This window comes from Rana temporaria, chromosome 3, assembly GCF_905171775.1.
Source record: "Rana temporaria chromosome 3, aRanTem1.1, whole genome shotgun sequence".
NCBI lineage: Eukaryota > Metazoa > Chordata > Amphibia > Anura > Ranidae > Rana > Rana temporaria.
Genome location: NC_053491.1, coordinates 432,977,223 through 432,998,943, shown reverse-complemented (window position 1 = coordinate 432,998,943; position 21,721 = coordinate 432,977,223). Strand labels below are relative to the sequence as shown.

At 42.9% G+C, this 21,721-nt stretch overlaps 5 non-coding genes across 5 annotated transcripts; 4 read left to right on the top strand and 1 right to left on the bottom strand.

Moving 5' to 3' along the window:
• Positions 1-2,269: 2,269 nt before the first annotated feature.
• TRNAV-AAC lies at positions 2,270-2,342 on the bottom strand. Its single transcript has one exon. It is a non-coding gene; the product is annotated as a tRNA-Val (tRNA).
• Positions 2,343-9,667: 7,325 nt separating this feature from the next.
• Positions 9,668-9,740, top strand: TRNAV-CAC. The gene has a single exon. It is a non-coding gene; the product is annotated as a tRNA-Val (tRNA).
• Positions 9,741-10,650: 910 nt separating this feature from the next.
• On the top strand, positions 10,651-10,723 carry TRNAV-AAC. Its single transcript has one exon. It is a non-coding gene; the product is annotated as a tRNA-Val (tRNA).
• Positions 10,724-15,086: 4,363 nt separating this feature from the next.
• On the top strand, positions 15,087-15,159 carry TRNAV-AAC. Its single transcript has one exon. It is a non-coding gene; the product is annotated as a tRNA-Val (tRNA).
• A 4,145-nt stretch (positions 15,160-19,304) lies between these two features.
• Positions 19,305-19,377, top strand: TRNAV-AAC. Its single transcript has one exon. It is a non-coding gene; the product is annotated as a tRNA-Val (tRNA).
• The last annotated feature ends 2,344 nt before the right edge of the window (positions 19,378-21,721 follow it).

The following is a 21,721-nucleotide window of genomic DNA, read 5'->3' as shown; positions in this document are numbered from 1 at the left end:
GTGAGCTTTTGGTTGGAAATTCCGACCATGTGTATGCTCCATCAGACTTTTGCTGGCGGAATTTCCACCAGCAAAAGATTGAGAGCAGGTTCTCTGTTTCTCCGAAGGAAAAAAATCTGATCGAAAATTCCGATTGTCTGTAGCAATTGCGACGCGCAAAATTCCGACGCATGCTCGGAAACAATTTGACGCATTCTCGAAAACATTGAACTTAATTTTCTCGGCTCGTTGCAGTGTTGTACGTCACGACGTTCTTGACGGACGAAAGTTCAGAGAACTTTTGTGTGACCGTGTGTATGCAAGCAAAGCTTGAGAGAAATTCCATCGGAAAAATCGCCCAAGGTTTTTCCGACGGAAAATCCGATCGTGTGTACGGGGCATAAGAGTTTACCGAGATGGTGTTCATGCTATAATTACATGATCAGTCCAAGAGTTGTAATAGCGGAAACCTGCTGGCAACAGCATCAAGGGAATATCATAAGCAAGAAATTACTTTGCTGGTTAGATTTCCCAAGAAAACTATGGCTACAAAAAACAGGGAAATCCTTCCAAAAGGTGTTATAGGGGGATATTGGGGAGGCAAACTTTCCCGTACTGTTCATTCTATACCAAATGGATAGTGTTGTCTTCGTCAATGGTGATGCATATTCCAACAACCCCCTATAAGAAACCATAATCCAGGGGGCTCCGGCCAAGTTCATACCTGCTAATGTTTTCTCCAAGGGCACCCACATTTTTCTAGCAGAGTCACGGCACTAGTTCATTATACTAACCTAAATTTTTGAATTTACGAATTGCGATCAAAAAGAATGACCCCAAAAAAAAAAAAAAGAAAAAGGAAAACGGAAAACGAAAAAGGAACACATTTTTCGGCAGTGCACTGCACATGTCTACAATAAAGTGTATTAACATGAAAGTTCAGACAATGCGGTAACAGGATCTGTGTAACAGAGCCAAACCCATCACAGCAGTACTTTACAGAAAATCTTGCAGATACAGTCTCAATATTACAGAGAACACTCTAAAGGACTTACAATTCCCAGTGTTCTGTCAGATATGGCAACCCGGAAGTAACTCCTCCACTGTAACAATACACCGAAAAGGGGGCAAGTGGACATCTTGTTACACCCACCGGAGTTTTGCATTCCACTGTTATTTTTAAACAGTAAACAGAGCTTAGAAGGTGAAATACAGTATTTAGAAATCTGATGGGCTGTTTAGATGTTGAATTTTAAAAGCAGTGGCAAACCTGCTGATTTCACAGGTTTGCTAATGTGACAGAACACCGCTGCTTTTATAATTCAACATGTAAACAGTCAGAGGGATTTCTATACAATATATTTCACCATATATGCTCCGTATCCTGTTAAAAATAACAGTGAAATGCAAAACTCCAGGGGGTGCAACAAGATGTCTGCTTGCCCCCTTCTCGGTGTATCGTTACTGTGGAGGAGTGTGGGGTGTAGAAAGATGGCGCCAACGGAAAGTCACTTCCGTTACCAATTCTGACAGGTCGCCACATCTGACGGAACACAGGCACCATCTAACGGAGGAGGCAGCTGGAAGGCGGTCTGGCAACAAGGCACCTGAAGATTGGAAGAACTCCTGCTGGAGACACAGGCATGCAGTCCCTATTCTGTCTCTCCTCCACTGGAGCCTTTCCCTAAGCTAAACATGCTGTCCGTGACCAGCGGGTTCCTGTCACTGACCAAATGCGTGCCAACTGCTGTGGAACTGTGATATTTATTAGCACATGTAAAAGTGTCTTAACGCACATCAACTGTAGGTGCATAAAGTAATTTCAATGGCCAGAATATGTTATTCTGGTCAATGAAATGAATTAACGCCGAAAAAGTACCTAAAAACCCTACACGCATTTATAAGCCTTAAGCGTTTTTTCTGCCAAGGAGGAAAGGCGTCTGGGAGAGAGAGATTTTTTTTATACCATAGTGTGCTTCCCCTCTGTGGATAGGACAGCCAGTAAAAATTATGATTAAACTTTTAGCCTGTCTTACGAAGGAAAAAGGTGATAATAATATGCACTAGGACACCCACTAACAATTTCCATTTTTTTTATGAATTAATCTAAAGCACATAGGCATTCTAAATGAGAAGATGTCAGAGTTCTTTCTGACTTCTGGTGTATGAAAATTGAGAAATGCATCCGCAGTATTGTGTGTCACTTTATCCTATTTTATTGGCTGCTAGTTGACAGTAGCAGGTGCAGCATTGCCTTGGACCTCAATACTCTCACATGAAAAGGAAAAGTTGTTTCCGCCCGGTCTCGAACCGGGGACCTTTCGCGTGTTAGGCGAACGTGATAACCACTACACTATGGAAACTTCTGGTGAGCTTTATGTTCTACTTGAACAATGGCTGTTCGCCCGTTTGGCAAACAGTTTGGGGTGGTAGCGGCAAATTCAAAGAGCCGCGAACACCATTAAAAGTCTATGGGAGAAATTAAAAGTGTTAATTTTAAAGGTTAATATGCAAGTTATTGTCATAAAAAGTGTTTGGGGACCTGGGTCCTGCCCCAGGGGACATGTATCAATGCAAAAAAGTCATTCAAAACTACTCGTGGCTATTCATGAATTGTTGGGTCCCAGCAATACAGATCAAAGTCATTGAAAAAACGACAGGGGTTCCCTCCCCAGTCCGTTACCATTTGGGTCTGGTATGAATATTAAGGTGAACCCCGAACCCCGCCCCCCAAAAAAACGGGGGTCCCCCAAATTCCATATCAGGCCCTTCAGATCTGGTATGGATATTAAGGGGAACCCCGCACCGAAATTAAAAAAAAAATGGCGTTGGGTTCCCCCAAAAATCCACACCAGACCCTTATCCGAGCAACCTGGTAGGCCGCAGGAAAAGAGGTGGGGACGGGAGAGCAGTCCCCCTCCTGAACCATACCAGGCCCCATGCTTTCAAAATGAGGAGGATGTTCCCATGTTGATGGGGACAAGGGCCTCATCCCCACAACCCTTGCCGGGTGGTTGTGGGGGTCTGCGGGCGGGGGGCTTATTGAAATCTGGAAGCCCACTTTAACAAAGGGGAACTCCAGATCCCAGCCCCCTATGTAATTTGGTAACGGGGTACATTGTACCCCTACCATTTCACAAAGAAAGTATAAAAAAATTGTAAAAAACACACAGACACAGCTGGACAAGTCCTTTATTTTAAATTAATAAAAAATAAATTCCATCGATGTAATCCCGTCTCTCGATGTCCAACGATGATCCATTCTACAGCGACGCTGTAGTCTCCACTCATTCTCCAGCGAGGAACGAAACCCCCATGACGCATAAAAGGGCGCGGGGTCACCCGTCCACGTCATTGGGTGACCCCAACCACTGGGACATCCTCCCCATGTTGATGGAATGTGACCTGGCAGGTTGCATGCTCGGATAAGGGTCTGGTATGGATTTTTGGGGGAACCCCCACACCATTTTTTTTATTTTGGTGCGGGGTTCCCCTTAATATTCATACCAGACCAAAAGGGCCTGGTAATGGACTGGGGGGAACCCCTGCCATTTTTTTCAATGACGTTGATCTGTATTGCCAGGACCCGACAATTCAGGAATAGCCACGAGTAGTTTTAAATTACCTTTTTCCTTTAGAAATGACAATTTGTGCAGGGACAGTTCTAAACACAGGAAACATGCACTACTTTACAGGCATACTATACACACCCCCTAGGTACCAAATGTAAAGAAATATTTAACTTTTATTGTTTTTGTGTCCCACAGATTTTAACGGTGTTTGCGCGTTCGAACAAATTTTTTGCCTGTTCGCATGTTTCCGGTGCAAACCGAACTGGGGGGTGTTTAGCTCATCCCTACTATTGAGGGCCAGGAGGTAAAAGAATGGAATTTTAACACTACAAGAAAGGTCAATACTTAAAAATAACACAAAACAATAACCTTATTTTTCAAAAAGAATTCATACATATCCACTACTAAATGACCCTGTAATCTTTTTTTATTTAATTGTTTCCTACTGTGTTTTTCTGCTTTCTTGTAACTTCCTCTGTGAGCCCTTGACCCTCTCCAATGCATGCAGGGAGGCCATAATACACCTGCCTACATGCCCCGTCTTTAATCGCCTATGTGTGCAATGCGCATGGACACATAGGCCAATATGCAGGGACATTTAGAGGAAAAAAGAAACCCCAGACACCCCTAACAGCAGCATTACAAAAGTCCAGTGTGCATGAGGCCTGAAGGATAACTCCATCTATCTGAGCATTTTTCATATTACACCCATATTTAGGATGTGACATGAAGTATGGTCAGAGTCTGCAGCCCCCACCATCAAACTACCACCCTCTCTTACAGAAGCCTGGGGTGCTTCTCCACGCTGGCCAATGTCAAGTTTGAAACCAGCGTGGCCTTCACAGCCCCATTATTTATTCACAGGACTATGTGAACAAAAAAACGGTGAATCCCAAATGCCACTGCAGCAGAGGGATTTGTAATTCTCAATGGAGCACAATGCGGCAACATCACCCGCAATTGCAGTCCATTGACGCTTCTTCTAGCCCTGAAGATCTGTACCTTGGTAAGGACCAGCGGCTTTAGAGTCCGCAGAACATTGCACCCATCATCCACTGATTGGCAATACAATGCTTTCCAGGCACCTATGCAAAAAAATGAATAAGCCCATTTTTTTCATTTTGGTGCATTTATTATTTTCATGCAAAAAGTGGACTTGCGGGGAATCCTGTTGACTGATTAAAGTTTTCCTGCTGAGACATCATTGGTCCGAGGCTCTTTTTTTTGGATGATACTGAGCCCATGTGTGGAGGAGTGATGGACTCCAAGCCAGCATCCGATTCCAGTATACTGTATGAGGGGTGCACATGAAGGGTCAGAGCTGTGCACTTTTCCTTGACTCTAAAGATAGAAAAACCTACATTACTATTATGTTTAGTAAACCTTTTCCTGGCCAGAGGCCATTAAAGCCTAGATGGACAGGTTAACGTGACAATGACCCTATGGCTAAGTTGCCTACCTAAACAAATTTTACATTTTTTAGGACATTTTAATCTGCATTCTATTTAAATAAATATCTAATTTAGATGTTTTTCCTTATGGAAAAAAATGCCAAATTAATATAATTTTTGTACTAACTATAACATCCTTCTCTTGGAATCCAATGTTTATTTATTAAGGGCTGGTTCACACTGATGAAAACCTTGATGATGTAAGGGGGGATTCTGATGAGGACTCTGATGTAAAGAGGACTGAGCCCTGGTTCACACTGGGTACGATTTGGAACGATTTGAGATGCGATTTGACATGTCAAATCGCATCTCAAATCGGCGGCAATGGCACTGTCCTAATCATTGCGACGCCGCATCTGCGATTTCAAAAAGTAGTTCCTGTACTACTTTTTGCGATTTCGGGCCGCGATTTACATTAAATTGCGGCCGAAATCGCGGCAAAATCGCAGCCGCGAAATCACGGTAAAATCGCGCATTTTACCGCGATTTTGAATTCGCAGCAGTGTGAACCTAGGCTGATGGTGAGAAAGGAGAAGACTGGCACACATTTATTTGGAATTTCTTTGCTTTTACTGAAGTTATTTCTCTGTTGTTCTGAAACATAGCATGCTGATTGCAAAGAACCTCCAAGTAAAACTTATTCGCTCATTTTCATATATTTATAAAATATATGATGTGGCCCTCAGACTGAAAAATATGAAGACCCCTGATGTATTCTTAATTTTAAAAAGTAGGGGCCAGATTCACGTATCTGGCCGTATCTTTGTGCAGGTGTAGCGTATCCTATTTACGCTACGCCTCCGCAACTTGGACAGGCAAGTGCAGTATTCACAAAGCACTTGCTCCGTAAGTTGCGGCGGCGTAGCGTAAATTTGCCGGCGTAAGCCCGCCTAATTCAAAATAGGCTGGTAGGGGGCGTGTTGTATGTAAATGAATCGTGACCCCACGTAAATGACGCGCCAAACGAACGGCGCATGCGCACGCATGCTCAGTATCACGTCAAATTTACTCCATAAGATACGCAAGGCCCAATGCCTGTGACGTGAACGTAAGCTACGCACAGCCCCATTCACGTACGACTTACGTAAACGACGCAAAAAGATACGCTTGCCGACATCCATACTTTGTATTGGCTGCGCCTCATATAGCAGGGGTAACTTTACGCCGGACGTAAGCCTAACGTAAACCGCGTAGAGGGCGCAAGTACGTTCGTGAATCGGCGTATCTACCTAATTTACATATTCGACGTGTAAATCTACGGAAGCGCCCCTTGCGGCCAGCGTAAATATGCACCCAAGATACGACGGCGTAGGAGACTTACGCCGCTCGTATCTTGGCCAAATCTATGCGTAACTGATTCTAAGAATCAGGCGCATAGATACGACGGCTCACATTCGGACTTATGACGGCGTACGTGGAGATCAGGGCCGGCGCAACCACCAGGCGGACCAAGCGGCCGCTTGGGGCGGGCAGGTCCGCAGCCTGGGATGGGGCGGAAAGATGATTTTTTTTTTTATTGTCCGGACTCCCGCAGACTCGCAAGCGGCGGGCGCGCTGCACACAGCTGCAGAGTCCGGTCCGCGGCGGCGGCGATCTATAGTGGTGGTAGGCACGGCTCAGGCTGCCTGCGTCCAATAGCAGGCTCCACCGCTGCGGCGCCGTCCTCCTAGCCTTTCCCCTAAAGAAGGCGACGGCAGCCCCAGAGCATGGCGGGAGTTGTAGTTCTCCAACAGAGCACAGGCACACAGACTTCACTTGGCCCTCTGGTGCCTGTGCTCTGCAGTGACTACAACTCCCAGATTGCACTGCAGGGCACTCAGAGAGAGGGAGAACGTCACATGTTGGTTCACGATTGTCCCGCCTCCTGCTCTCCGCTCTGTGAAAGGTAGGAGTGGAGAGGGAAGGGAGGAAAATATATGGAAATGTGATGGATGGGGTGTGGGGGGCAGTGCTGTGTGTGTGGGGGGGGCAGTGCTGTGTGTGTGGGGGGGGGCTGTGCTGTGTGTGGGGGGGGGGCAGTGCTGTGTGTGGGGGGACAGTGCTGTGCTGTGTGTGGGGGGGGGCAGTGCTGTGTGTGGGGGGGGCAGTGCTGTGTGTGTGGGGGGACAGTGCTGTGCTGTGTGTGGGGGGGGCTGTGCTGTGTGTGGGGGGGGCAGTGCTGTGTGTGGGGGGACAGTGCTGTGCTGTGTGTGGGGGGGGCTGTGCTGTGTGTGGGGGGGGCAGTGCTGTGTGGGGGGCAGTGCTGTGGGGGGACAGTGCTGTGTGTGTGAGGGCAGTGCTGTGTGGGGGGGCAGTGCTGTGTGGGGGGGACAGTGCTGTGTGTGGGGGGGGGGTTAGCGCTGTGGGGGGGGGCAGTGCTGTGTGTGTGTGGGGGGGGTAGTGCTGTGTGTGTGTGGGGGGGGGGTAGCGCTGTGGGGGACAGTGCTGTGTGTGTGGGGGACAGTGCTGTGTGTGTGTGTGGGGGACAGTGCTGTGTGTGTGTGGGGGACAGTGCTGTGTGTGTGTGGGGGACAGTGCTGTGTGTGGGGGGGCAGCGCTGTGGGGGGGGGGGGTAGCGCTGTGGGGGGACAGTGCTGTGTGTGTGGGGGGCAGTGCTGTGTGTGTGTGGGGGGCAGTGCTGTGTGTGTGTGGAGGGCAGTGCTGTGTGTGGGGGGGGGGTAGCGCTGTGGGGGGGGGTAGCGCTGTGGGGGGACAGTGCTGTGTGTGGGGGGCAGTGCTGTGTGTGTGTGTGGGGGGGGGTAGTGCTGTGTGTGTGTGGGGGGGGGGGATGTGTGATGGGGAAATACTGTGTGGGGGGGGTATGTGATGGGGGGCAATAATGTGTGGGGGGATATGTGAAGGGGGGTGCATTACTGTGTGGGGGGATATGTGAAGGGGGGCATTACTGTGTAGGGGGTTGTGTGAAGGGGGGGGGCATTACTGTGTGGGGGGATATGTGAAGGGGGGTAATACTGTGTGGGGGGGATATGTGAAGGGGGGGCATTACTGTGTGGGGGGATATGTGAAGGGGGGGGCATTACTGTGTGGGGGGATATGTGAAGGGGGGGGGGGCATTACTGTGTGGGGGGATATGTGAAGGGGGGTAATTATTGAAAGAAATATTTTTGCAAGGGAGGTGGGAGGCCGTTGGGGGGGGGGGGGCGCCAAAATGGAGCTTCGCTTGTGTAGGCAGAAATCCTTGCACCGGCCCTGGTGGAGATACGTCGTCGTAAGTCCGCTGTGAATCTGACCCTAGGTTTTCATTGCTCTCAGCCTCCTCTAAATCTCCAAATTTGTTCTTTTTTTCTTGTTGCTGTGATCTGACTTCCTGGTAGAGTATGGCTATGTTTGTTCTCCATGGTTTCACTGTATGTAGGAATGTAGCCACCCTTTCTTGTTCACTTCTGAGATGGACTATGCCCTATGGGATTTATAGTGTGCACAGAGCAGTTCACATGACCACAACTAACATGCATTAGAGAGGGTCAATGGCTCACAGAGGAAGTTACAAGAAAATAGAAAAACACAGTAGCAAATAATTAAATAAAAAGTAGATTATAGAGCCATTAAGTAGTGGATATGTATGAATAATTTTTGGAAAATAAGGATATTGTTTTGTGTTATTTTTAACCACTTCCGGACCGCTGCATGTACATTTACGTAGGCAGAATGGCACATTGGCGTACCTGTACGTCCCTGCCTAGACGTGGGTTGGGGGTCCGATCGGGACCCTCCCCCGTACATGCGGCGGTTCCCGTGGCTTCAGGAGCGATCCGGGACGAGGGCGCGGCTATTCGTTTCTAGCCGCCCCCTCGCGATCGCTCCCCGGAGCTGAAGAACGGGGAGAGCCGTATGTAAACACGGCTTCCCCGTGCTTCACTGTGGCGGCTGCATCGATCGAGTGATCCCTTTTATAGGGAGACTCGATCGATGATGTCACACCTACAGCCACACCCCCCTACAGTTGTAAACACACACTAGGTGAACCCTAACTCCTTAAGCGCCCCCTATGGTTAACTCCCAAACTGCAACTGTCATTTTCACAATAAACAATGCAATTTAAATGCATTTTTTGTTGTGAAAATGACAATGGTCCCAAAAATGTGTCAAAATTGTCCGAAGTGTCCGCCATAATGTCGCAGTCACGAAAAAAAATCGCTGATCGCCGCCATTAGTAGTAAAAAAAAAATAATAATTATATTATTATTATTATTAAAACTATCCCCTATTTTGTAAACGCTATAAATTTGGCGCAAACCAATCGATAAACGCTTATTGCGATTATTTTTTTTACCAAAAATAGGTAGAAGAATACATATCGGCCTAAACTGAGGAAAAAAATTATATATGTTTTGGGGGATATTTATTATAGCAAAAAGTAAAAAATATTGATTTTTTTTCAAAATTGTCGCTCAATTTTTGTTTATAGCGCAAAAAATAAAAACCGCAGAGGTGATCAAATACCACCAAAAGAAAGCTCTATTTGTGGGGAAAAAAGGACGCCAATTTTGTTTGGGAGCCACGTCGCACGACCACGCAATTGTCTGTTAAAGCGACGCAGTGCCGAATTGTAAAAACTCCTTGGATCATTTAGCAGCATATTGGTCCGGTCCTTAAGTGGTTAAAGTATTGATTTTTGTTATAGTGTTAAATTTCAATTGATTTACCTCCAAAGCTTCACCAGAAGTTTCCGTAGTGTAGTGGTTATCACGTTCGCCTCACACGCGAAAGGTCCCCGGTTCGAGACCGGGCGGAAACAACTTTTTTCTTTTCATGTAAGAGTATTAGGGTCCAATGCGCGCATCTTATTTTTTCTGCCTCCAAAAACCTGTAGGCAGAGCCAGACGGTTGGTACGCAGAGTCGAGAGAATGCACATGGAGACCTATGAGTGCAATAAAGTAGACATGTGCAATTTGTTGATTTAGAATTTTCCAAATGAACGAAAACCCGTTTAACAACTTTTTCCAAATATTCAAAAAAATGTAAATTCGTAAATGTACAAATTCGAAAATTCACATATTTAGAAATTCGGAAATCCAAAAACCCGAAAATTCTAAAATCTGAAATAACTTAAGAAATGTAATGGAACGAATTAATAATAATAAATAACAACTATAATAATAAAAACATTTTTTTTTTAATAATTATTATTTATTATTAATTGATTCCATTCCATTTGTTTAGATGCGGCATTCGTTATTTCGGATAATTCGTAACGTTCACTGACAGCCAAATTTTAAAGGAGATTTCAATACCTATATTAGGAGTTAGTTATTATTAGTTAGTTATTCTTTTGAATTTGATTTTCTTTCTTATTTTCAAATTTATGAATTTTTTAATTTATGAATTGCGATCATAAAAATGACCCGAAAAACGAAAAAACTAAAACGTAAATGGACTATGGGATTTATAGTGTGCAAAGAGCAGTTCACATGACCGCAACTAACATGCACTGGAGAGGGTCAAGGACTCACACAGGAAGTTACAAGAAAGCAGAAAAACACAATAGGAAACAATTAAATAAAAAATTTATTACAGGGCCATTAAGTAGTGGATATGTATGAATTATTTTTGGAAAATAAAGGATATTGTTATGTGTTATATTAAAATATTGGACTTTGTTGTAGTGTTAAAATGCAATCATTTTACCAACTAGCCCTCATCAGAAGTTTCCGTAGTGTAGTGGTTATCACGTTCGCCTAACACGCGAAAGGTCCCCGGTTCGAGACCGGGCGGAAACAGCTTTTCCTTTTCATGTGAGAGTATTAAAGGGGTTGTAAAGGTAAATGTTTTTTCACCTTAATTCATCCTATGCATTAAAGTGAAAAAACATCCAACAATACCGCGCCCCCCCCCCCCGAGCCCCGTTTTACTTACCTGAGCCTGGCTGTTGATTGGCTACACTGGATGGATTGAAAGCAGCGCAGCCATAGGCTCACACTGCTGTCAATCACATCCAATAAGGCGGGGCCAAGTGATACATTGAGCACAAATAGCCGCCGGTTGTATCATGTTAGCGCACCCGCAGGAACTCAACACCATGCAAGCTCGCTCGCATGAAGGTGTTGAGTTCTTGCGGGGAGGAGCCGAGACAGCCGCTGAGGGACCCCAGAAGACCAGGTTCGGGGATACTCTGTGCAAAACGAGCTGCACAGTGGAGGTAAGTATAACATGTTTGTTATTTAAAAAAAAAAAACCTTTAACCTCTATACTACCAGTCAATTGATGGCAGCAAGGTAGCTCAGTTATTCTGACAGGAAGTCATATGACGTCCTCGTCTTTTAAAGGCACTAGGGGGCGTGCGCGCACCTGTCGCGTTACTGGGAACACGATGCGCGCCGGGCACCCGCGATTGCCCAGTAACTGAGCAGGACCGTGGATCTGTGTGTGTAAACACCAGGGCTGTGGAGTCGGAGTCGAGGAGTCGGGGGAAATTTTGGGTACCTGGAGTCGGCAAACAATGCACCGACTCCGACTCCTACTAAATTTAGATTGGAATTAAAAAAAAAAAAAAGCAAGTTTAAATGTCCCAATTCACAAAAAGTTATAATTAATGACTTCTCTACTGTAAGAATAAAGACCAATGCATGCAGTGCCTCACGTAACCGCAAAACGAACACGTTAAGTGACCGTGAAGAAGCATGCTTTTCATGTGATTCTCTACATGGCACGCAACGCACAATTAGGAGCTGCAATACTTATACTTTCCATAGTGTTGTGTTCTGCTTTTACAGGGAACGCATGTTAGAGAACCAGTAAGTGTCCAAATAAAAAAATTCCAACAGGAGTTTTATAAAGCACTAAAAGAAGTTGAAAAGTATGATCGCTCATCAAAACTTACTGTTGAAGAAGCCATCCTTGTTTATCCAGAGATCGTTAGTGATGTGGCCAGAATAGTTACTGCAATGCCACCCACCCAAGTCAGTGTCGAAAGATTATTTTCAGCCCTAAAAATAATAAAGTCTGACTTAAGAGCCTCTATGAAAGAAGATCTGGCAGAGGCAATTCTCTTCCTTAGAACTCTACATTGAATTGATTTGCATTTGCTAAGCCTATAACTACATTTCAAGATTAATATAAACCATTTCTAGGTTTTACAGATTTTGTTTTTGGTTCATTATAGATAAGCTTTGTTTTTGTTCTAAAACAACCAAATAATGTGGTTTGTATTTTTGAACTGGTAAAGATCCTGTTCCTGATGTTTATGCCTGCTGCTACTATCCAGCCACTTGATTGTTTTCATTGTGTTTGTCTTTTGCTTAAACTGTGCAATACAGTAGACTGTTGGCTTCCCAGCCAGTAGTCCAGTGGTAGGTTGCGTTTCTTTCCCTCAAGGAATGTATAAAATACATTTGCATATTAATACAGGGGAGTCGGAGTCGGAGTCGGAAGTACATAAAACTGAGGAGTCGAAGTCGGAACATTGATCTACCGACTCCACAGCCCTGGTAAACACAGAGATCCATATCCTGTCAGGGAGAGGAGACTGATGCGGTGTCCCTTGTACATAGGGACACAGATCGGTCACCTCCCCCAGTCACCCCCCTCCCCCTACAGTTAGAACGCTCACTAGGCTACACATTTAACCCCTTCCTTGCCCCTAGTGTTAACCCCTTCCCTGCCGGTCACATTTATGTTCACTGTATAAATGTAAATGGTCCCAAAAATGTGTCAAAAGTGTCCGATGTGTCCGCTATAATGTCGCAGTCCCAATAAAAATCGCAGATCGCCGATCCTAGTAAAAAAAAAAAAATATATAATCATAACTATGTCCCCTATTTTGGAGGCGCTATAACTTTTGCGCAAACCAATCACTATACGGTTATTGCGATTTTTTTTTTTTTTTACCAAAAATATGTAGAAGAATACGCATCGGCCTAAACTGAGAATTTTTTTTTTTTTTTTTAATGGGATATTTATTATAGCAAAAAGTAAAAAATATTGTGTTTTTTTTCAAAATTGACGCTCTTTTTTTGTTTATAGCCCAAAAAATAAAAAACGCACAGGCGATCAAATACCACCAAAAGAAAGCTCTATTTGTGGGAAAAAAAGGACGCCAATTTTGTTTGGGAGCCACGTCGCACGACCGCGCAATTGTCAGTGAAAGTGACGCAGTGCCGGAAGCTGAAATTTCGCCTGGGCAGGAAGGGGGTATATGTGCACAGTAAGCAAGTGGTTAAGGTCCGAGGCAATGCGTGCATCCTATTTTTTTGGCTGCTTGTTCACAGTAGCAGGTGCACTACAAAAAAAATGTATTTTACAATTTGAGGCCTCATGAAGACCAGACGTTTGCCCATTTCTCCCAGACGCCTTTCCTCCTTGGCAAAAAACTTAAGGCTTATAAATGCGTGTAGGGTGAATAACACATTCTGGACATTGAAATTACTTTTTTTTTTTTGTCATACATACAGAGAAATAAACAATTTCATTAATCCATCAATCATATAAGTTCCAACAAATCCATTCAAAATCCAATTAACAGCATTACTCCTATCTTAAAGCGGTTGTAAACCCGCATGAAAAAAAAAAATTTTTTTCCTCCTGTAAGGGAAAAGTCACAATGAGCTAATATGCACCGCATATTAGCTCATTATGAAATACTTACCTCGGAACGAGGTGCGTAGCACTTACCTGGTTCACGCCGAGCGAGATTTCATCTTGCCTCGGCGTGTCTTCCGGGTATCGCCGCTCCAGCGCTGTGATTGGCTGGAGCGGCGATGACGTCACTCCCGCGCGTGCGCGCTGGAGATTTAAAACTCGCCAAGGTCCGGCGGCTGCCAGTCCTTTCGCCGTAGATCCCCCCCTGCGCAGCGGCGCATTGCGAGGGGAATATCTCCTAAACCATGCAGGTTTAGGAGATATTCTCCTTACCTACAGGTAAGCCTTATAATAGGCTTACCTGTAGGTAAAAGTACAAAAAGTGGGTTTACAACCACTTTAAATACATCCAAAAAAAAAAAACAATAACTAGTTATTTGAAATAGTCCCCATTCTAGCTTCCGTTAGACCTGCTTCTCTTGTATGCCCTGACAACATACTTTGCTAAGAAAAACCTCTACATATCAGAAGAGGCAAAAATAGAAAGTAAAAAGCCCCATACGAAGCAGGCTGGAGCCGGGAGCTCATGTCTCTCACTCCCTCACCTGGCCATGTGCAGACCACAGCCCCCATTGAAATGACTCGATGCTTTATGCACCTAAAGTTAGCGTGCATTAAGACACGTTTACATGCATCAAACTTTTTTTTATGCCAAAACGCAGCTGCTCCCAATAATGTTGGCAATGTTTTTTTTTTCTGCCTCTAAAAACCTGTATGCAAGTGAAAGTAGACATGTGCAATTTGTTTCATTCCGAATTTGTTTGACAAATTTGTTCATTTGGAATTTTCCGAATTAGCGAAAACCCGTTTAACAACTTTTTCCAAATATTCGTAAATTTGAATGTTTGAAAAAATTTAAATTTGTGAATTTACAAATTCGAAAATTCACATATTTGGAAATTCGGAAATCCAAAAACCAGAAAATTAACTTAACTTAACAAATGGAATGGAAAGAATAAATAAATAACAATAATAACATTTTTATTATTTTTTTATAATTATTATTAATTCGTTCCATTTGTTTAGATGCGGCATTCATTATTTCGGATAATTCGTAACTTTGGATAAATTCGTATTCGTTATGTTCACTAACAGCCAAATTTTAAAGGAGATTTCAATACCCATAATTTAAAAGTTAGTTATTATTAGTTAGTTATTATTAGTTAGTTATTCTTTCGAATTTTCTTTCTTATTTTCACATTTTTGAATTTACGAATTGCGATCATAAAAATGACCCGGAAAAAAAAAACGTAGATGGACTATGGGATTTATAGTGTGCAAAGAACAGTTCACATGACCGCAACTAACATGCATTGGAGAGGGTCAATGGCTGACAGAGGAAATTACAAGAAAGCAGAAAAACACAGTGGGAAATAATTAAATAAAAAAAAGATTACAGGGCCATTCATTTTGGAAAATAAGGATATTATTTTGGGTTATATGAAAATATTGATCTTTATTGTAGAGTTAAAATGTGATTATTTTACCTACTGGCAATCATCAGAAGTTTCCGTAGTGTAGTGGTTATCACGTTCGCCTAACACGCGAAAGGTCCCCGGTTCGAGACCGGGCGGAAACAACTTTTCCTTTTCGGGTTGTAAAAGTAAAACTTTTTTCCCCTAAATAGCTTCCTTTACCTTAGTGCAGTCCTCCTTCACTTACCTCATCCTTTGATTTTGCTTTTAAATGTCCTTATTTCTTCTGAGAAATACTCACTTCCCGTTCTTCTGTCTGCAACTACACACAGTAATGCAAGGCTTTCTCCCTGGTGTAGAGTTAATTCACTTTATTGGCCAGAATAACGAAAACCCATCTAACAACTTTTTCCAAATATTCGTAAATTTGAAAAAAAAAAATTAAATTCGTACATTTAAAAACTTGCTGTCTCCTCTGCAACCCCCATCCATCCTCCTCTCTCTCTCTCCCTCTCCTATTCTACCCACTCTCATAATCAGGAGCTCCTGTGTGCGGCTCCACACTTGCATGTCCCCACTTCCCCCTTTCATTGTTGGGCAGTGAGGAGAGGAGCCGCAGCACAGCGGGAGGGAGTACAATCCAGCACCGAGATTCACACACCTGCATAGCCATTGACACCACAACACAGCGCACACTGACACCGCACAGCATACTGCCGCTCTCTTGTCAGGGCAACTCTTGGTGAGCGCTGTGCTGCACTGCCTACCTGGGACACCCAGAGTGGTGATAATCGCAGTCCTCCAGCTCACTTGTTCCTTCCTGCTCTCCAGCTACATTGGTCAGGTTGGGAAGCCAGGCTCAGAGAGGTCATACTATCAGGTCCTATGGCTTAACGAGAATTGTAAGGAGAGCACCTGTGTACTGCTCTGCATGTGTGCGGCTCACCCGACTACTTTTCCTGGGCATGCACTTTTCCTCTTTGGCCGCCAATCGCAGCGTGGCTCTAAGTGTAGGCACAGATTGGACTGTTGGTCATGCAGAACTGTTATCACTCGCCCCCAGCTTAAATCCACTCGCCAAATGCTAGCAGGCGAGTGGAAATTTTGAGGGCTGCGATACATGATCTAGCAGCGTTAATAAGATTAATTAATTTACTATATGTTTGAGACATGTAACAAAAATAAGGCTGGATCTTCTGGGAGGTTATACTCAGTAAATTTCTGTGCTATCCACCGTATCTCCCTCTAGAAGTTCTCCAGTTTTGGGCAGGACCAAAGAACATGGAGTAGAGTCCCTCTTTCCTCCTGACACCTCCAACATTTGTCTGGGGTCTCCAGGGAGATATTATTAAGTAATGAGGTTGTACAGTACCATCTTGTCATTATTTTAAAATTAGTTCCTTGGATTCTTGTGGATATCGAAGATTTCAACGCAAGATTTACGATCTGCCTATGTTGTGCCTGGATGAACATCCCGTCTAATGTAATTTCCCACTTCCTTATATATGGAGGGACATAATCCTCCGGGAGAAGCTTTCCCCTCCATCACTGCAATATGTCATGGGGTATAGTGCCCTATAGTGTCCCCCACCCTCGTCTCCCCTTTTCCCCATTTCCCTCCCTGTCTGCTTCCACAGGTAAATATGCCACAGGTAAACAGGGCGGAACGAGTGCTGCATCGGATTACCCCCCGCATACTTGCACGACTTCTTCATTACTGAACGGGTTTTTTGGTCAGCTTCCGGCCGGAGCTCCAATTGACATGCCCTTTTATCATTATTTTAATGTAAGTGTGTTTTTGACTTCTTTTAAAATAAATACGTTTATGGTATCACACTATTGCGGTCCCTATATATCTTTTCATGTGACCTGTTGATCGAGTTCGTAAACATTGGAACGGGATAAAGACTGTCTTCCAGCTCAGCCCACCTGCGATTTGATCTCCAAAGGTTCATCTACTATCATGCTTTCTGGGGTCTTCTTTTAGTTAAGAGACCGCCGGTTATCCGGTAAGAGGCTACGTTTGTTCTTGGTGGTGGATCACTACTCTGGGATAGTTACCTCTTATCCTTGGACTCTTCTATGGATTAATTGGCTCATTCCTTTTGATTTTCACTTATGGGTGGATAGAAACTTTGCCGTTTCTTAAAGGACTTCTTCTTCATCAAATATTACTTCTTTTTTTCCACCTTCACCTATGGACATTTATTTGTGACATGTTGTTACACTTTGTTTATATTTAGCGCATCTTGTTATTTTTTCAAATATGTCAACTAATTAATAATCCTCCCCCAGAAAAATAAATAAAAAATAAATAACCGCAACCCCCCCTCTCACCTTCCCCTATCCTATACCCCTTTAGCCTATCCCTATGTGCAAAATAATGCAAACGACACACCACGTCACGCGGCGATTAAGGTCGTTGGACTTTGGGCCCAATGCTCTATGAACTCTATCAAGTTCCAAATTTAAAAGCATAGCATCTTTTAGTATATTTTAAAAAAAAGATTTTACCATGTCCTGCAGGTTTTCCTGGTCTAAATGCCTCTGGGATTCCTCGCAGGCACACATTATTGCGTCTATTCCGGTCTTCGAGGGCCGCCAACTGTAACTGTAACGCCAGCAAGGTCTCTTTTTGGGTGTAACTGTCTCTCTCCAGTCTGCTCACCCGCTGTTCCAGGCTTTGATATGCACTCTCCCCATTCGTCATGCGCTCCGCTAGTTTTTGTAGTTCACCCCGAACCAGCTCCTTACGGTGTGCATCCTCTACTTTTCCAATAAGGGCTTCTATGTCTGCCCATGTGGGGAGAGCCTGTATAAGTGTCTTTAGGTCCTCCGTTTTCTACCCCGCTGCTTCCTGCTCCCCAGGTAGGGGGATGAGAGATGCAGCCAACATTCTGGGGCTCTGTGGTATAGTCTGTAGCGCTTCCAAACTTGTTCTCCCCAACATCTGCCCTTGGACTGGCTGCATAGGTGTGCTCTCCCTAGGCTGCAGCAGCAGCAAGTCTGCCTTCTCTCTCTCACTTCCAGTTTCAAGTCCCGCGCCCTGTACCGTGGGGAAGTAGCAGTGGATCTCTGGCTGCAACTCCCCCTCTCTGGGAAGCCGGACCAGCTGGGCTGCTTTGCGTGCGGTTCTCGTCTCCCCGAGTTCATTCCGCTGTAGTCTCACCAAAGGATAGCCTTACGGTCCCACCAGACTAATCTTGATACACCACTGGGGAGTCGGCCAGTTAATCAGCCTCATATGGAGCAGGCTGGAGTCGGGAGCTTGTGTCTTTCACTCCCTCATCTGGCCATGTGCAGACCACACCCCCCATTAAAATGACTTAATGTTCAATGTTTTATGCACCTAAAGTTAGCGTGCGTTAAGACACGTTTACATGCATCAAGCTTTTTTTTCTGCCAAAACGCAGCGGCTCCTAATAATGTTGGCAATGTTTTTTTCTGCCTCTAAAAACCTGTAGGCAGGGCAAGACGGTTGGTATGCAGAGTGAAGAAAATGCACATGGAGACCTATGAGTGCAATAAAAGTAGACATGTGCAATTTGTTTTGTTCCGAATTAGTTTTGACAAATCCGTTCATTTGGAATTTTCCGAATGAATGAAAACCTGTTTAACAACTTTTTCCAAATATTCGTAAATTTGAAAAAATGTAAATTCGTAAATTTACAAATTTGAAAATTCACATATTTGGAAATTCGAAAATTCAAAAACCCGAAAATTCTAAAATCTGAAATAACCAATTAATAATAACTTAACAAATGGAAGGGAAATAAATAATAACAATAATACTTATTTTTTTTATAATTATTATTTATTAATTTGTTCCCTTTGTTTAGATGCAGCATTTGTTATTTCGGATAATTCGTAACTTTGGATAAATTCGTATTCGTTACGTTCACCAGCAGCCAAATTTTAAAGGAGGTTTCAATACCTATAATTTAAAAGTTAGTTATTATTAGTTATTCTTTAGAATTTTTCGGATTTTTGAATTTACGAATTGTGATCATATAAATGACCAGAAAAATGAAAAAAAAAAAAACACACAAACGTAGATGGACTGTGGGATTTATAGTGTGAAAAGAGCAATTCACATGACCCCAACTAACATGCATTGGAGAGGGTCAAGGGCTCACACAGGAAGTTACAAGAAAGCAGAATAACACAGTAGGAAACAATTAAATGACTAGATTACAGGGCCATTAAGTAGTGGATATGTATGAATTATTTTTGGAAAATAAGGATATTATTTTGTGATATATTGAAATGTTGATCTTTCTTATAGTGTTCCACCAGGCCCTCATCAGAAGTTTCCGTAGTGTAGTGGTTATCACGTTCGCCTAACACGCGAAAGGTCCCCGGTTCGAGACCGGGCGGAAACAGCTTTTCCTTTTTGGGTTGTAAAAGTAAATTTTTTTCCCCCTAAATAGCTTCCTTTACCTTAGTGTAGTCCTCCTTCACTTACCTCATCCTTTGATTTTGCTTTTAAATGTCCTTATTTCTTCTGAGAAATACTCCCTCCCGTTCTTCTGTAACTACACACAGTAATGCAAGGCTTTCTACCTGGTGTAGAGTTAATTCACTTTATTGGCCAGAATAACGAAAACCCATCTAACAACTTTTTCCAAATATTCGTAAATTTGAAAAAAAATAATTAAATTCGTACATTTAAAAATTTGCAAATTCGAAAATTCTAATATTTGAAAATTCGGAATTTCAAAAAATCTAAAATCTGAAATATTAATTAATAATAACTTAACAAATGGAATGGAACGAATTAATAATAAAATACAACAATAATAATAAAAACTTTTTATTATTTGTTTATAATTATTATTATTAATTTGTTCCGTTCCATTTGTTTAGATGCGGCATTCGTTGTTTCGGATTATTCGTAACTTTGGATAAATTCGGATTTGTTATGTTCACTAACAGTCAAATTTGAATGAAAATTCCAATACCTATACTGTAATTTAATAGTTAGTAATAGTTAAGTTATTATTAGTTAGTTATTTCAGATTTTCAAATTTTTGGATTTTCAAATTTTAGAGGTTTTGGTTCATTCGGAAAATTCTGAATTTTTTTTTTTTTTTCTCCCACTTCAGACTCCGCTCATACTTGACAACGAGACTTGCTCACGGTTAGACCGCCCTTAACGTCTCTTTGGTGGCTTCGCATCATGCGTGGGGTTTTTTTTTTTTTTTTTTTTTTTTTTTTTTTTAACAGTTGCAGATTTGTCTTTTTTTTTTTTTTTTCTTTCCCTTTTCCCTCCCCTCTTTTCCTACTTTTTTTTCTTTTCTTTCCCCCTAGCCCCCCCCCCCCCCCCCCCCCCCTGTCTGTGTGCCTTGCAATCTTCTTTTTTTTTTGTTTTCTCACTTATCCACTTCTGTCATTCCTTGAACAAACTTTTCCGAAGATTTAAAAACTTTCCATTTTTCCCACACCTCATTATATCTATCCACTCCTCCTGTCTCTCCACAGGCCAGGTACTCCATCTCTTCTATGTATTCCACCCTTTCCATCAATTCTTTAATTGATGGCCTTTTTGGGTGTAGCCAGTTTTTTGGAATCAGGGCCTTTGCTGCATTTAGCAGCACTGGAACCAGGGTTATTGCGTATTGTTTTTTTGTTTTTTCGGTTCCATGAAATAGACAGGGCAATGGGCTACACGGGATCCTCTCCCCTGTTATTTTTTCGATATATTCCAGGGCTTCTTTCCAATACTCCTGTATTCTCGGGCAATCCCACCATATGTGCATAGTTGTCCCTTTTTGCTTACAATTCCTCCAACAAAGCTCTGAGTTTTTTGGATGGATTTTATTCATTCTTGATGGGGTCAAGTGCCATCGAACCATACACTTATAATTTGCTTCTATGGAAGTTATATCTGAGGCATAATTATAAACTGCACCTATCATTTGTGATTTGTCAATCTTTTTACCCAAATCGCTTTCCCATTTTTCTAGGCAGGGCAGTGTTTCCTGGGTCTCGAGCTCCGTTAATATTCCATATGCTTTTGATATACCATGTGTCAGTGGCCCATCTATACTGCATATTTTTTCTATTGGGTTTAATGTTTTTTCTTCACGAATCGGTTGTGGTAGTGTGCTCACAAAGTGTTTTAACTGTAAATACTCCCATTCACTCATCCGTTGCTCCCCTTCTCCCACTATTATATCCTGTCTTGCTTTTATTTTTCCCCGTGTGACAATATCTTTTAATTTTTTCTCACCCAATTGCTTGCCGAAACGTGTTCCATTACCTGGTGGGAAGAACTTTGTGCCTGCTAATGGGATTAATGGAGAGTTATACTCCCATTTTTCCCGTCTAAATAAAGTGTCCCATATTTTAAGAACATTTTTTGTTATACTATGTGTGTTTGTGCCCAATTTCCTCGTCTTAGGTGGTATCCAAATGTTTCTGTTTAATTGTGCATTACTTATTTTCTCTTCCATACGTGCCCATTTTTTTTTGGTATGTGTATTTGTCCATTCTACTAACCTAGCTAAATTAACGGCAAAATAATATCTTTTTATGTCGGGGAGTCCCAACCCGCCTCCTTTTTTTTTCAGGCTCAGTTGTGTGTAGCTTATTCTGGCCTTTTTACCTGCCCATATATATTTCGAGATTATTGTTTTAATTACCTTAAAGAAGCTTTGCGGTATCTTTATTGGGAGCATTTGGAGTTTATATGTTATCTTCGGTAGTATCATCATTTTAAACGCA